This window comes from Schistocerca cancellata, chromosome 2, assembly GCF_023864275.1.
Source record: "Schistocerca cancellata isolate TAMUIC-IGC-003103 chromosome 2, iqSchCanc2.1, whole genome shotgun sequence".
NCBI classification, from domain to species: domain Eukaryota; kingdom Metazoa; phylum Arthropoda; class Insecta; order Orthoptera; family Acrididae; genus Schistocerca; species Schistocerca cancellata.
In genome coordinates this window covers 130927588-130945156 of record NC_064627.1, presented here as the reverse complement: position 1 = coordinate 130945156, position 17569 = coordinate 130927588, and positions in this window count along the sequence as shown.

Here is a 17569-nt window from a genome sequence, read left to right as displayed (position 1 = left end):
TGATATCTTTAGCACACATTGCGACACGCTTTGCTGTAATACTATTTTTTATTACTGCCGGTATTCCTGAAGGAGCTGTATCTTTGTGAGGTTTCTTGCAACTGTGTTTCTTTAAAAGAGTGGTTCCCGATTGGAAACACAATAATGTGGAGCAGTTTATGCACGATACGTATCCAGTAGACGCACTGTTTTCGTTTACAACCACCAAAAATATGCTCCGTACTTGGCTTTTTAGACCTTCCCGTCTTTTCAATGTGTAAACATTGATTTCAATCTTACGTCTTACTGCATTGGTTTCCTCGCACTGCATGATTGGAGAGAGAGAGAGAGAGAGAGAGAGAGAGAGAGAGAGAGAGAGAGAGAGAGACCACAAATTAGAAGCCCGTACTGGCTGCAGTCTCACACGGATAATGACACGTGTAATGTGTTTGAAGTTGCGTGCTACGTATTCGGTCACGCCTTCTATGCTCGGTCACTAGAACTAGTGCGGGCAGCCTATTCAGTTAGGGTGTGCTCGCCCCATCTCGTATTTTGTGCTCGCTTACTCGGTCATGCAGGACTCTAGTACACATGTCGTTAGCCGAATTCCAGCGTTGGAGGACTCTATAAGTCTTTGCTGTCAGATTCAGTGTCTCCAGTGTAACTCCCAACATACAGCTGTGTTCCACGAAAAAGTCCAAAAATGAGACAGTGGGTGCGACAAATGTCCAACAGGTACCCATGGGCACAACGTGTGTGAGACCACCTCGATGGCAGTAAGAATGTCTGTTGGCGAAAGCCAGAGTCGCCGCATGACCGAAGGTACAGCGTCAGTGCTCTGTGCTTGATGTGGGTGAAAAGGCAAAGTGAGAGTAACAAAACGGATCTTAAAACCTCCACCAGCGTTCAGCAGTATCCTGGAAGCCATCGCGTCCGTCATCGGTAATACGTGGGTGTAATGGTTGAACTGAGAAGCAAAGTACGCATGACGTACCGAGCTCATTACATGAGGTCCAACGATCTAAATTTGCTGAGGCAACTGTGTTCGGAGGCGTTGTAAGAGGCTAGTTTCATCAATGTGAATGGCTGCCATTACCGTAGATTTGAGCCTCTCACGGAGGATGTGTGTCAACAGTTCATAGTCGGTGTTTAGCATTGTCAGTGGGCGAAAATCAAGCGGACGACGTCCTCCACCGGGTTTGGGCACCAGAACCAAGACGTTCTCAGTGAATTCAGATGGCAGTTCAAACATGGGGCCCAGAAGTTCTCTGTACATTCTGACCCACGTTGGGTACGTAAAATCAAAAAACCGTTTGTAAAATTCAAGAGTCCGCCAGGGCATTGCGTCGTGTTCGGAGAACCGCGCAACTAGAATCTTGTAAGTCTTACAAAGTCACCTCCAACAAGAGCCTATCATCATCTTGTGGATTCCGAGGGACAGATGGGTCGCAAAAGACTTCTCTGGCTCTAAAATCCATTTTGTAATCTCGCTCGTAGAGAAGTGTATGTGACTGTGTGAACGCTCGGACGATATCCATTTGTGTTTCGCCTCGCTGTCCATCCTCCGTCTCAGCCTCTCATGAACTGCCTCTTGCTTCTTCTGTCTTGAATGATATGGTGGAGGGAAGGTCGTTCTTCACCGATATCATCAGGTGTCCTCCCTCTCACCTGCACAACCGCGAGTCGTACGGCGGTGATACGTAGCAAGTCCGCCTTGACGTGCTGTTCTTCCGATTGTCGTTCTGGCGACGGCGGCTGCACAGCCAATTCATGGAGCGCACTGTAGAAGAAACCAGTAGCCGCGGTATACCAGCACGCTATGTCACGTCCATAGGTGGGTAATGTTCGGCACACGGTGGATTTGACATTCCGTAAACACCACTCAATTGTGGAACTGTAGGTGGTTAAACGTCATTGGCTGCTCCACGTGGACTCCACTCCGCGTCTACAATTTAATTCATCAAGAAGGGCCACCCTGAGAAGCGCCACGGACCCCTTCTGCATCTGACTCGTTGACGGTTGAGGGTGAGAGTACACACATACGCTAGTTGGGCCATGAACGTTGCGGCCACATCTCAATGTCGACAGCTGTCGATATCAGGCCGCGTGTGATGTAAACTCGATCGAAACGGTTCGTGGAATGGCTAGTAAAGTAGGTGTATGCCTTTTGATCGCCGTGTTGTATGACCCATGTGTCCAACAAAGCCAAGTTCTGTACAAGAACCTGAAGTGCCGGGCAGGTGGTATAATGCGTCGTCTGGTCGGATGATTTGAGCACACAATTGAAATCTCCACCTACAACCAAGTGGTCGGCAATGTCCTGGAAGAGCAGCGCTATGTCTTTGACATAAAAGATGCGGCGTTTTCTCCTTATGTCGGTTCCGGCAGGAGCATACAGGTTCACCAGACGAACTGTACCAGCCATGAGTGCGACCTCACGAGCCGACGGTAAACAGAATGCTTCAGTGGTCATAATCCCTTCCCCGAATAGAATAGTTGTACCTCCTCCGCCCACATCTGAAGGCAGGGTGTAGGTGTCATATCCGTAGGTATCGAGACAGAGTGGTTGTCGGACTTCTTGAAGGAAAACAACATCCAGATCCGCAACTCATAGTGTGTCCTGTAGCAAACGGGTTTTGAGATCTGAGGTAATGCCGTTGACATCGGTCGTGGTGAGGCGGTATGCCTGCTCCATCCAGTCGCGGTGGCTGTCCTTGGTACTGCAGACGGGCAGTATTCGCGGTGTGAAGCGTCTGCAGGGATAAGAGATAGGAAGCGGCGGGTGTAGGTCATTCCGGCGTAGGCGTATGTTGCCGTCAACATGGAGGCGGCCAACGGCATCGGTGTATCGCCAGGGACCTGAAACGCATCTCCATCTCCTGCGCCCTGTCTCCCAGGGAGGTCCATAACACTAAATGTCGCGAGACAGACGTAGTTGTCGATGCATCCCCAGGGACGGGGCTTGGGTGATCTCCCGCATCCTCCACAATGCGCGGTCTCGGCGGTAGCGAGGGAAGAAATCGAACCGTTTGGTACGTTAGGAGCGGCAGTGTCAGAGCGGTATATCGGCTGAGACACCTAATCATCCACCGTCGCTTCCTCGGACTGGTCCACTGCCTTGGTCGCCATACGCAGTTTCTTCTATCTTTTTGGCAATTTCTGTTTACGCTGTCTCGCCTCTGAGTCCGGCGCAGAACAGGTGGTGAATGTGGCGTCCTGTTCTTCAGCTTACACCGCAACGTCGTGTTGTCATTGCAGCGGTGCATGAATGCCGCCTGAGTAACAAAGGCGTCGGCGCTAGAAGTTTTTCAGGAACTGTTGCAGGGGCCTCCAAGGCGTGTACCAACATAGGGGGTCATCATAGACAGCTAGTGCCTCCCGTCTCGCCGTCACAGCAACGTAATCGGCATAGAGGTCACTGTCGATGGTCGAATCCTTTCATTAGAGGGTGTCTGCTCGAGACGGCGTTGCTGGCATTGCGTACGCACCTCCTGAGCAGCTTCCCGGCTAAATAATTATCCCGTTCTAAATAATTATCACCCAGCAACCAGCGATCGTGAGATGTAAAGATGTATGGTGGCGAGCTGGATGTGCACCCGTGCACCCCTTTAAGTTTCGAAGGTCCACCAATTTTCGGCTGGATGCCCGATGACTGTAACAAAGGGTCAAAGAGCATGGGTAACTAAATACGCTGGGAACTCATACACGCGCACATTTTGTATCGCCTGTCCGGCATGTTGAAGTGTTACCACACTCACGTTTCCGTCAGGGTGGAAGAATCGGTAACCTTCTGTCAGGCGGCTGAGAAGTTTGACCAGGATTCATCGTCAGTGAACTTGACATATACAATGCTGGAACAACAGACAAGTGGATACCCAACAGTTCTTTCGGCCGGCCAGCGTTGCCGAGTAGTTCTAGGCGCTAGAGTATGGAACCGCGCGACCGCTACGGTCACAGGTTCGAATCCTGCCTCGGGCATGGATGTGTGTGAAGTCCTTAGGTTAGTTAGGTTTAAGTAGTTCTAAGTTCTAGAGGACTGATGACCTCAGAAGTTAAGTCCCATAGTGCTTAGAGCCAAGTTCTTTCAGATCAATGTGTGTCACGTCTCGTAAAAATCTACTTCGTGGACCCTGGGCCTGAAGTACGTTGTGTCAAATTGTAGCTTGATCGTGGCTTTCCGACGCGAAGAGCCAACGGATGTCAGGAAACTAGCCACGACGCTCGATACTAGCAAGGTGGCGCGGTGAACAACACACCCGGAAACAAGACACGGAACGGCTGGGAGGTCTGCACTGCTACAGAGTAAAGAAAAGAAAAAAAAGGAACCATCCGTGGCATTCTGTCCTCTATTCCGCGAGAATACAAAACGAGCTACCCTAGCGCGACTAACGAGCCGTCCTAACAGCTTAGATTTGAGGTACAGGCGGAAGTAAAGCTGTGGGGACGGGTCGTCAGTCGTGCTTGGGTAGATCGTCTTGTATTCTCGCGGAATAGGGGACAGAGTATCACGGAAATGATACGGGAGTCGGAGTGGCTATCACTAACACATTACCGTTTTCCTTTGAGGCAGGATCTTTCCCCGAAAATTTTTAGTCCAGCTTTCTCCTCTGAATGCGAAAATATTTTGTAGTAAGAGAAATCAGAGCTCTCACGGAAAGATTTAAGCGTTCGTCTTGTAAGTAGGCTGTTTATGTTTTCTTATTGGCAACGTTACGTAGCGCTCTGTACGAAAATCACTGGCTGTGCTGTGTGCAGTCTGTGGCTAGTTTGCATTGTTGTCTGCCATTGTAGTGTTGGGCAGCGGCAGCTTGATGTGAACAGCGCGTAGCGTTGCGCAGTTAGAGGTGAGCCGCCAGCAGTGGTGGATGTGAGGAGAGAGATGGCGGAGTTTTGAAATTACATATATTATGACTTTTGATGATATTAAGGTAAATACAGTGTTTGTTCTCTATTAAAATCTTTAATTTGCTAACTATCCCTATTAGTAGTTAGTGCCTTCAGTAGTTTGAATCTTTTATTTAGCTGGCAGTAGTGGCGCTCGCTGTATTGCAGTAGTTCCAGTAATGAAGATTTTTGTGAGGTAAGTTATTTGTGAAAGGTATAGTTTAATGTTACTCAGGGCCATTCCTTTGCACGGATCTTTGATAGTCAGATTGCGTTGCGCTAAAAACATTGTGTGTCAGTTTAAGCACAGTCTTGTATAAATTGGGGACGTTTCAGTCTTTTCTGTACACTATTCGATAGTGGAATGGTAGAGACATAGCTTGAAGATGGCGCGATGAACCCTCTGCCATGCACTTGATACTGATATGCAGATTAGACATGTTGCTGTAGATGTAGATAAAATCAGTCTGTTCTAAAAGTATTTAAAATTGTTGTGTCACAGGTCTAGGGACTTGTAAAATGGCTTCGTGTGCTCAAGGGGTTTTAAAATGCTTCCTGTATCAGATTTTGCGAATAATAATTCTGAAAGACAGAGTGGTGCTCAAGATTAGTAAATTCTTGTATGAGTTGGTGGAGTGTCAATATTTTCCATAGTTACTTTTTTAACGGACTAGCGATGATTTTCACGCAACACTGCGAGTGAACAGAGCTTCAATTTTTTTTTTTCGCAAAGTATCCTCTAACACACTGAAGCGCCAAAGAAACTGGTAGAGGCAGGTGTACTCAAATACAGAGACATCTGAACAAGCAGAACACGGCGCTGCGGTCGGGAAAGACTACATAAGACAAGAGTCTGGCGCAGTTGTTAGATCGGTTCCTACTGCTACAATAGAAGGTTATCAAGATTTAAGTGAGTTTGAACGTCGTGTTATAGTCGGCGCACAAGCGATGGGACACAGCATCTCCGAGGTAGCGATGAAGTGGGGATTTTCCCATACGAAAATTTCACAAGTGTACTTTGAATATCAGGAATCCGGTAAAACATCAAATCTACGACATCACTGCGGCCGGAAAAAGATCCTGCAAGAACGGGACCAACCACGCCTCAAGAGAATCGTTCAACGTGACAGAAGTGCAACGCTTCCTCATATTGCTGCAAATTTCAGTGCTGGGTCATCAACAGGTGCCAGCGTTCGAACAATTCAATGGAACATCATCGATACGGGCTTTCCAAGTCTGAGGCCCACTCGTGTGCCCTTGATAACTGCACGACACAAATCTTTGCGCCTCGACTAGCCCGTCAACACCAACATTGGACTGTTGATGACTGGAAGCCTGTTGCCTGGTCAGGCGTGTTTCGTTTCAAATTGAACCGATCGGATGGACGTGAACGGGTATGGAGAAAACCTCATGAGTCCATGGACCCTGCATGTTAGCAGGCGACTGTTCAAGCTGGTGGAGGCTCTGTAATGGTGTGGGGCTTGTGCAGTTGGGGTGATATGGGACTCCTGATACGTCTAGATACGACTCTGACAGGTGACACGTACTAAGAATCCTATCTGGTCACCTGCATCCATTCAAGTCCATTGTGAATTCCGACGGACTTGGGAAATTGCAGCAGGAAAATGCGACACCCAAGCGGCTAGAATTTGCTACAGAGTGGCTCCATGAACACTTTTCTGAGTTTAAACACTTCCGCTGGCCACCAAACTCCCCTCACATGGACATTATGGATCATATCTGGGATGTCTTCCAACGTGCTGTTCCGAAGAGCTCTCCACCTCCTAGCAGTCTAACGGATTTAATGACAGTCCTCCAGGATTGATGGTGTCAATTCCCTCCAGCACTACTTCAGACATTAGTCGAGTCCATGTCACGTCGCGTTTCGACTCTTTTTGCGTGCTGGGGGCCTTATACGATATTAGGCTGCTGTACTAGTTTTTTTGGCTCTTCAGTGTAATTTGGAAACTGAACTGTGGATAAAAATCAAAGCAGTCATGGCACTCACAGCATATGAGAACGTGTGAAATAAAAAACAATAGGGAACTGTAGCCACATTGTGTTGAGAACGTTTACTTGCCGCTGGTTAGTCGCTTGGTGGGAAATATCAAAAGAATAATAGAGCTGTGCAACGGACATATGGCAGCCTCCTAGACTGGTAGCCAACGAACACCGAAGCATTTAATAAACCCTTTCACCAACGAACTATACTGTTTCTACTGCCCCATCATGCAGCTAACGCAGCTCTTAGCGTTGGCAGCCGGACAGTCTAGAGATAACAGAGTTGAGAGACGGTGTGGACTTTCATTTCGGCTCATCCTCCCACCAGGGGCTCTGCCTCATTCACTAAGTAATGAAGACAAAGGGCAACATTTCCGACCGTGCCAAGTCGCCGTAATATCAGCAGCTCATTCAGAAGGAAGTCTCCGTAGTAACAAAGACGTGCCTTTGCCATAGAGCTCCGCCCAAGTTATTGTCCAGAGTGGGACGCAATTAGTCCTTTCCCGTTATCTTTCTCTGCGGGGCGAAGATTAACGGCTCAGCCGGAGTAACAAGGTGTTGGAAGCGAGCCAGGCGTGTTTCTGCTGAATAAAAGCAGGCCTCTGCGGTGTTTGATATGGCGGACGGAAGGCGTCGTGCAAAGACAGCTGGGGACTCGGTGTAGGTTAGGGACCCACCTCCTTTCCACTGCGTCGGCTGCTTGCCTAGCCAGCACCTGCTGACTTTTCAGCACCTGCATAATTTATTCAGCAGCTGCTGCAGTATCGTACCACTACTCTAGCAAAAGAAATGAAATACACTGTGTCCAGTAATTATCTTCCATACTTAAGACTAGATATTAACAAATGGTTTTCAGTATGTGGTAGGATAACTCAGAAAGATTTCCTTTCCTTCCTTCCGAGTGACGTAACTTTGACGCAAAATTGAACTTGAAAACCTGGTAAAATGTGGACGCCTCAGGAGAAAGCTTTGTGTATGACCTGCTTCATACAGACGACGGCCGGTACACAAGTGCAATGAAACATTCGAACACGGTATGGAAGGCACTCATCGTCTCGACCAACTATTCGGAAAAAGGAAGGAAGATGGGGTTCAGCATCCTGTCGACATCGATGTCAGAGATGGAGCACAAGCTCGGACTGTGTCAAGGATGGGGAACGAAATCGCCCGTGCCCTTTCAATGGAACCATCCTGGAATCTGCCTGGAGCGATATAGGGAAATCACGGGAAACCTAAAGCTGGATGGACGGACTCGGGTTTGAACCGTCGTCCTACCGAACACGAGTCCAGTGTACTAACCACTGTGCCATCTCGCTCGGTTCGGAAAAAGGTAGTGTTTTCCATAAAAACGGGCAGGGTCGCCCATCTGTTTCAGACGCTAACGTGGACAAGATATGGCAGGCATTTGCAAGCAGTCCGACGAAATCGGTGGGTACAGCGGCCAAAGACTTGGAAATGAAGCGATCAACAGTTCATAATGTTTTGCATAAGAGGTTATGGCTATATACCTACGAGGTACAGCTCCTTCAGGCACTAAAGCCTACGACAAACCTTAGCAAAATCAGTTTGCAGTGGATATACTAGGCAAGGCTGAACAAACAATGACTTTTTGGAAATGAGTTGTTGCTCCAGTGAGGCAACGTTTCTTGTATCCGGCAAATCGTCGTAATGTTGGCATATGAGGTTCACGGCATCCTCATGTCCCATGTGAAATGAAAGGAGACAGTTCCAACATCAATATTTGGTTCAAATGGTTCAAATGGCTCTGAGCACTATGGGACTTAACATCTACGGTCATGACTCCCCTAGAACTTAGAACTACTTAAACCTAACTAACCTAAGGACAGCACACAACATCCAGCCATCACGAGGCAGAGAAAATCCCTGACCCCGCCGGGAATCGAACCCGGGAACCTGGGCGTGGGAAGCGAAAACGCTACCGCACGACCACGAGATGCGGGCGAATATTTGGTCAGCACAATTGGACTGATGCACAACTGCAATGTGGGTACGTTCTTTTTCATCGAGTCTGCTGTTAACCGTGGTGTTTACCTGCATGTGTTACAAGAGTTTGCTCTGTCACAGTCGGAACACCTGCAGCCTGATGTCATATTCCAGCAGGATGGCGCAGAGTCCCATTGGCCTCTAAATGACCGTTAATTTCTAGATGAAAAGTTTCTGAGTAGGTGTATTATGTGAAATGGTCCAATTAGATCGCCGCCGCGATTTTCTTACCTCACACCATTACACTTCTTCCTTTGGGGTTTTCAGATGTACATGGTACACTGAACCATATATGAAGAGAAAGTAGATATAGACTACACATTATCCATGCCACTAAGGGTGAAAACATAGGTGAATGAGGAAACAATGTTTTATGAGTTATCACATGTTGAAAACCAGTTGTTAACAGTAGTAAGGCAATGGTGGTCATGGCGTACTGCCAAATTGATATTAAATCAGTCAAACTCCCCATCTCCTTAATCCATTGCTCTGCTAAGTGGTTTATGACTCTCTGAGGGATCATTTATGACCTCTGGGGATAAGCAGTCCTTCTGAGAAACCCCCAACCCCTACATCTCCCCCTCACCCGACCCACCCATCTAGGAAGAGGGCACTTGTTCAGTTCTGAGCCTGTTGCCCCCTTAATGGAAATTCCCCAGACCCCCTTCCCTGCCCCACTTCCTGCCGCCCTCCCCCATCACAGAACTGGCAAATGCTCGATTTTGTTTTACTGGGAGAAATTTGGGAATGTGTACCTCATCCATATAGTAAACGGCGTGTAGAACGCTAGTGCCACACATTCTTGAGCACTGTTCAAGTGGTTTGGAGCTTCAACTGTTTTGGAACCCCACCCACCAGTTCGGATTAAAGGAAACATCGCGGCAGTTCAGAGGTGCACTGCTAGATTCTTTACCGGTACATTCGATCAGCACGCAAGTACTACGGAGATGCTGCGTGAACTCAGAGGGGGATCCAGGAGAGGAGGGTGAAGCAAGTCACTGTGGCACAGATTTAGAAAACTGGCATTTGAGGCCGACTGTAGAACGTTTCTGTTGTGTTGTCCGAACTAGACACAGCCAGGGCAAAGCACCACAGGCGCCAAGATGCGAGCTGGTGCCAGTGCCATAGGGACTCGCCTCTTGCACGAGTTCCACCAGCGCCACGAGCGCCGCTGAGGATGAAGATATCGACTTCGGCTCGGCCAATTGCCGGCCGACTACAATCCGCCAATGTAAGAACGGACAGAAGCCCACTCGGTAGGCAGAAGAGCAGCTCTCGCCCACTTGGTTATAGATCAGCGTCCATGGCTGACTTAGGCAGAGAATGTCGCTCAGTGAACTCTTAGAAGTGAACGAACAGCTGTTGTAAGTTGCATTTGCTATGTACTGTGAAGTCTACCTACGATCATTTGCACTGAGCCGTTTGAGAGCCTCTTTGTGTTATATTACAAGTCGTGTTGAAGACTTCTTATTCGTCAAGACACAAAAATAAGTAAACCTTTTTAAACCATTTGTGTGACTTTGTTACTAATCGTTGGGGCGTTGTAGAATCTTCGTTCTCCTACCCTGTTACTTGACCCTGAGGCATAGCTGTCTAATAGTGGCAGGGAGAATTTGTCTTAGCGGTGTACTGCAACAGAAGCCGTTTCACGAACCCACAAACTCATCCTACCGCAATTACAGTGGCAACTCGGCCTCCACAGCAGTAGCGATAAGGCCTTTACAAAACTGGAGACGAGGGTTTACAAAAGATTCTACTGCCGGCAACGTACACTTTGCGCAAGGACTGCGAAGATAACAGGCGAGAAATGAGGGCTTTTAGATAGTCGTTTTTCCCTCGCTCTGTTTGCGAGTGGAACAGGAGAGGAAATGATGTAGTGATCTAAGGTACCCTCCAACATGCAGCGTACAGTAAGTTTGCGGAGTATATTTGTAGATGTGGGCACTGGGGATAACGCATCAGAACTGCAGCAGATGCTGTCCAAATTACTGAGTATGCGAAACAGAAGCGATCGCATTGTGTACCCATTGCCAACCCGTAGGGTAGTTTACATTACATTAGATTAAGTTTTCGCTCCATAGATCCGAAAATGAGGTGATTCTCGTGGGTGTGCAACAATTCAGAAAGTATAACATGAAAAACATAAAACATATGAATATAATACTCACTACCCGGATCATCTCTCAGGAGATTGTCAAAAATGGTGAACACGTGACAGTAAGCTCGCACTCCTAATATTTGCAGAATTAATACACTGTTAGAACGAATCACAGTTATGCACTTTTAATAAATTTATCATAAACAAAATATCTCATCTTGATTGTTGTGGCCAAGTGCTGTCAAAACTGAAATCTAACGAACATCTTTACTTAAACTGGTCTAACAGTCCCTGTTTTAAGATATTCGTCTATAGAATAGAAGGAGTTGCCTATCAAAAAGTCTTTCAGACTCTGTTTAAGCTATGCTTCATCTGCTTAATGGTTGCTTGCAATTTATTGATAGTATGTGTTCCTGAATATCGTACCTCTTTTTGGATCAAGGTAAGTGTTTTTAGGTCTTTATGAGGATTGTTCGTATTCCTAGTATTGATACTATGTATTGAGCTATTGGTTGGAAATAGGGATATATCACTTACAACCAGTTTCATCATTAAGGAATGAATGTACTGAGAAGCAGTGGTTGGAATTCAAAGTTCCTTGGACAGGTTTCTACATGTTTTTCTTGAATTTTCACCACAAATGAATCTTACTACATGCTTTTGCATGGTAAATACTTTTGCTCCCTTTGACGAGTTACCCCAGAATACGATCCCGTATGACATAATAGAATGAATTTAAGCAAAATGTGCAAGTTTTTGTATTTATATCTCCTATATCTGACATTTTTGCACTCCAAATACAAACTTGCTTAGACGCTTCATCAGTTCTGTGGTATGCCTTTCCCAGCTGAATTCATCATCGAATTGTAATCCCATAAATTTAATCCTGTCAACCTCTTCGATATTTCTGTTTTCATATGTTACATACGTGCCGGGAGTAAATCTCTTACAGGTTCTGAACTGCATATAGTGGGTTTTTTCAGAATTTAATGACAATGAGTTAGAAACTTCCTGGCAGATTAAAACTGTGTGCCTGACCGAGACTCGAACTCGGGACCTTTGCCTTTCGCGGGCAAGTGCTCTACCATCTAAGCTACCGAAGCACGACTCACGCCCTGTACGCACGGCTTTACTTCTGCCAGTATCTCGTCTCCTACCTTCCAAACTTTACAGAAGCTCTCCTGCGAAACTTGCAGAACTAGCACTCCTGAAAGAAAGGATACTGCGGAGACATGGCTTAGCCACAGCCTGGGGGATGTTTCCAGAATGAGATTTTCACTCTGCAGCGGAGTGTGCGCTGACGTGAAACTCCCTGGCAGATTAAAACTGTGTGCCCGACCGAGACTCGAACTCGGCACCTTTGCCTTTCACGGGCAAGTGCTCACCATCTGAGCTAAGCCATGTCTCCGCAATATCCTTTCTTTCGGGAGTGCTAGTTCCACAAGGTTCGCAGGAGAGCTTCTGTAAAGTTTGGAAGGTAGGAGACGAGATACTGGCAGAAGTAAAGCTGTGAGTACAGGGCGTGAGTCGTGCTTCGGTAGCTTAGGTGGTAGAGCACTTGCCCGCGAAAGGCAAAGGTCCCGAGTTCGAGTCTCGGTCAGGCACAGAGTTTTAATCTGCCAGGAAGTTTCATATCAGCGCACACTCCGGTGCAGAGTGAAAATCTCATTCTGGAGACAATGAGTTAGCTTTAAACCAGTTATTAGTGTCAGTGAAAATCTGATTATCAGCCATTTCAGAATCCGTAAGTGACTTGCTGTTTACTGCAATGTTTGTATCATCTGCAAACCAAACAAACTTAGCATCTGGCAATGTAGCAGATGAGAGGTCGTTAATGTACACAAGAAAAGCAATGGACCCAAAATGGAACCATGAGGAACACCACATGTAATTAATTCCCAATCAGATGAAGACTGACTGCGTACTGCACATGTATTTGGCAACGACAACCTTTGTTTGCTGTTAGCTGGGTAATACTTGAGCCATTTCGCAATAGTGCCAGACACACCATAATATTCCAATTTACTTAAGAGAATGCTGTGATTTGCACAGTCAGACTTTTGACAGATCACACAAAATTCCAGTAGCCTCTGATTTGATATTTAATAAATGAAGTAAATTCTCGCTGTACGTGCCCTCAGGACAGGTGCTGGGTCTATATGACGATGACGAATGAATTCTGAAATCTTTCATTCCACTCGCGGTCATTCTACTGTTGGGTCTGCCTCACATGATATCTAATGGTCAGTTTCGCATAACGTAAGACAGTACAGGTACTTTTGAGCAAACACTGTATATTTATATATTACACTCTGCTGTTTCGTTATCCTTGCGTAACACTTATTTGCTTCCATTTCTCTCAGTCATACGATGGGCAATACCTACAGAATTCTCAGGAGCTATTCGTGTTGGAAGTGTATACTTGGCAGGGAGTTCTGAATTTGCGCTACGATAATATGCTATATTAATGTGTTGGTCAATGATTTTAGTGGTACTCCACGTGTGAAACAACAAATGATTGAAAATCTGCCTGCTGCTAAACTATGTGCGTAGCAAAATCGAAGCACTGAATTCGTTCTAAAATACAGGCTCATGAAAAAACTGGCAAAAAATACGATTCAGAGCCAGGTATTGAAGTGACAAAACGTATGAATGAAGAAAACCCTCGCTCCGTATGGTAATGTGGAACCTGATTACAGGAGACTGAATCTTTAATAGCAAAGAGAAATTACAGCAATAATCTGCTGTTTTAATTCACGTTATGTGACTTCGTCGGATCAATTGCCACAGTTTTTCAACTACACTATTCGACTGTTATTTGCTTCTGTTAAGCAAACTGCTCCATGTAGGTAAATATTGTGCTGATTCTAACATTAAGAATGTGGTGTGATTAACGTGGCGTGATATTGCACATTGAACAATAGATAATGAGCTGTAGCACTGACATTCGAAAGCGTGTTTACCGATATTGATTATGTTGCTTTATCATCACCCGAGAGATAGTCTAAACAAGCACGATGCTTTGTTTCAGATGTAAATGCCACATTGGCTGGGTGTATTATTTGAAACTATATAGTGCGTTATTTATCGATTGTTTGGATCACACTTTTCGAATGGCAGGCATTCTTACTTGATGCTTTCGGAGATGTGATATTTTTACACGTATTTTATCAATTCCGTCTTCCTGAAAATTTCTTCCTTTGGTTCCCGTGCCTGGGTGGTCAGTGCGGCTTACTGCCATGTGAGGGACGCAGCTTCGATTCCCGGTGCTGCAAGGGATTTTTCTTTGGTAAGAGGACCAGTACAGGGTGCACATAGCCTTGTTATTCGACCGATTGGTAAGGGCTCCAAGGTCAAGATAAACGACAACTTTCAAGAGAGCAGTGTGCTGACCACATGAACCTCCATACTGCATCTGATGACCCCACTGGCAGAGAATGACACGGCGCTCGGTCGGGTCCGATTGGTCTGTCGAGACCCGAAGGTGGAACTTTACCTTACTTTACAAATACATGAGTGTAATCCATTACTGTGATTGTGATGTCACTCATCGACACCATCTCACTGAGAATCAAGGTTGGTAATGGTATAACAAGTTTTCGTTAGACACCAAAAGCGGTTACGTGAGATCTGGCTGACCCAACGGTACGCGCTCACTGAGCTACACCTCCAGCTACTGTGGATTACAAGTGCTCTCTGCTCCTGCAATTTAGGGCGGCCGGCGGCAGCCACTCAACCCACTTAGACTTGGAGCCTCATCGCTACAATACCATCAATCGGACTTAGTTGACAGAACCTCATCATTGTTGCTGTTGTAGGGCTTGACTCTATTTCTTGTTACGTTATCTGTAATGAGTTTTTGTAAGCTTGGGGAAATACACGCATATGTGGCACTCCAGTTCTCGTGGAGCACATCCTTCATTGGGTCAGACATATGCAAGTCGGAAGGTGCGAGTTCCAGGATGTGGATGAGGAAGAACAGTCTAATGAAGTTTTATGAGCACCTGTCGCGTGCGTAAACTTGTATGAGGCCTTGTTTTGTCGTGGAGAAGGAGAAGTTCGTTCGCATTTTTGCACCTAAGAAAAGCTGACGTCATTTTTTCAACTTTCTGACGGCAACACAATACACTTAAGAGTTGATCGTTGCACCACGAGGGAGGACAGCGAACAGAATAACCCCTTCAGAGTAACAGGTGTGTGTGTGTTTGAAGTTTACGGGCGCTAAATAGCGTGGTCATCAGCGCCCAAACGCATAAAAACAGGAACACAGGCAGTGAAGGGACTAAGACAAACAGCGAACAAGGAGAACGGCTAAAAGACACAGACCTGACGCAGTTCCAAATCCTCACATACAGAGGCAAAACAAGAGGAGAAGGAACACACTAAAATGGAAAGGAAACACAAGGAAAAGATAACAGAAACCGAAGGGAAACAAGGAGGTAATCGTGACTGGCTGACCTCTTACCTAAAACCTGGGTGAGCCAGTCACCCAGCAGCACATTATAACCCTCTCCCTAAAATCCGAGGCAACAAATTGGACACGACACAAAACCGTAAGACCTTAACCACAGTCGTTGCGTCGTCTTGCAAAATAGAGGGCAAATCCGGTGGCAAGGAAACCACCGCCCTCTGGTCAGAGAATAAAGGACAGTCAAGTAAAATGTGGCGGACCGTAATCTGGACGCCACAAGCACTGCAGATTGGGGGGTCCTCCCGCCGGAGTAAAAAACCATGCGTTAAGGGACTGTGCCCGATGCGGATGCGAGTGAGGAGAACCTCATCCCGCCTGCATGACTGGTAGGACGTACGCCATGGCCGCGTGGTAGCCTTGACCAGACGCAGCTTATTTTCACCGACTGCCAGCCACTCCTCCAGAGTAACAGAAGACCGTCGCTATAGCTTTACTGGCAGAGCGTGCGACTTTGAATTTTTTCTTGAGAGGTGGTGTGGCGATACTCCATTGAATGCCGTTTTGTTTCCGATTCGAAGCGATGAACACATGTTTCATCACTGTGATATGTTCGACAAAAAAAATGTCACTATCAGCCTCGTAACACGTATCAAAAAATGGCTCTAAGTGCTGAGGAACTCAACATCTGAGGTCATCAGTTCCCTATACATAGAACTACTTAAACCTAACTAACCTAAGGACTTCACACACATCCATGCCCGAGGCAGGATTTGAACCTGCGACCGTGGCAGCCGCGTGTTTCCGGACTGAAGCGCCTAGAACCGCTCGTCCACAGCGGCCGGCAACACGCTATCAGTTCCGCAGAGATGGTCCTTCGTTACTCTTCGTGGTCTTGTGTTAGGCGGTGGGGAACTCAGTGGGCCTTTGAGTACCCCAGTTGGTGGACGAGTGAGTCAGCACTACCAACAGAGAAGTCTAGTTGTGCAGCGAGGTACTTGACTGTGATCCGTCGATCATCTCGAATGAGAGTGTCCGCAAGCTCCAGCACTGCAGGAGTCGCAGCTGCGTGCGTCTGGCCGGTTTAGCGACCTTGTTGTAATGATAACAGATGCCTCACCCAACGACTCACCGTGGTTTTGTTCACTGTGAGGTCTCCGTACACATTTTGCCAGCGCCTATTAACATCTACGATACTCTGGTTTTCCGCCAAAAGAAAATGACAACACACTGCTTGGAACGCACCTCCACCACAGACGCCATTTTGAAGCCTACGAATAGTGCCGCCACTTGTCGGAACTTCATGAAACTATAGGAACTGAAGTAAGATATTCCAAGATATCTCATAACAAATTACGCATTTTTTCATCCGAAATTAGTCGAGAAAAGATGGGTTGCATTGCGCCCTTAATACGAACACGGAGGTAACCGCGATGAAACCATTGATAATAGAAGAAATACCGAGCTCATCGAAGAAAGGAGGAAATTAAAAAAAATGTGCAGGGAAATTCAGGAATACAGAAATATAAGCCACACAAAAATGTAATAAACAAGAGTGCAGGTAGGCTAACGCGAAATGGCTGCATGAAAAAAGTGAAGAAACCGAAAAAGAGATGATTCTTCCAAGTACTGAAACAGCATATAGAAATTTCAAAAGAACCTCCCGTGAAATTGAAATGCAGAGAGAGCGGATGCATCGAAAGAGTACATTGCAGAACTCTCTGAACGGGATGAATTGTCTGGTGACGTGATAGAACAAGAAAGAGGACTCCACAGAAAGAGAGAGGGAATGCAGTGTTAGAATTAGATTTTAAAAGAGCTTTCGACTACCTAGGAGCAAATAAGGCAGAAGGGGTATATAACATTCCATCGGAATTTCTGAAACATTTAGGAGAAGTGGCAATGAAGAGATTAACGTCATCCAAGCAATTCCGAAGACACCAAGAGCCTATATGTGCGAGAATCATCGCAGAGTTTAACATCTCAAGCATCCATGTTGATGACAGAAATAATGTATAGAAGAATGGAAGGTCAAGGACGGATACAGAAGAACGATGGTGAGTCCAAATACTTGGTTACATCAAAACAAATCCGCTTGGTTGCAATAGTAATTAATACGAGTATAACGACATTTTGTAAGGTTGAATACTGTCAGAAGTGGCCAATCGTGCCCGTCGGCTTAACTTGTCGATTTA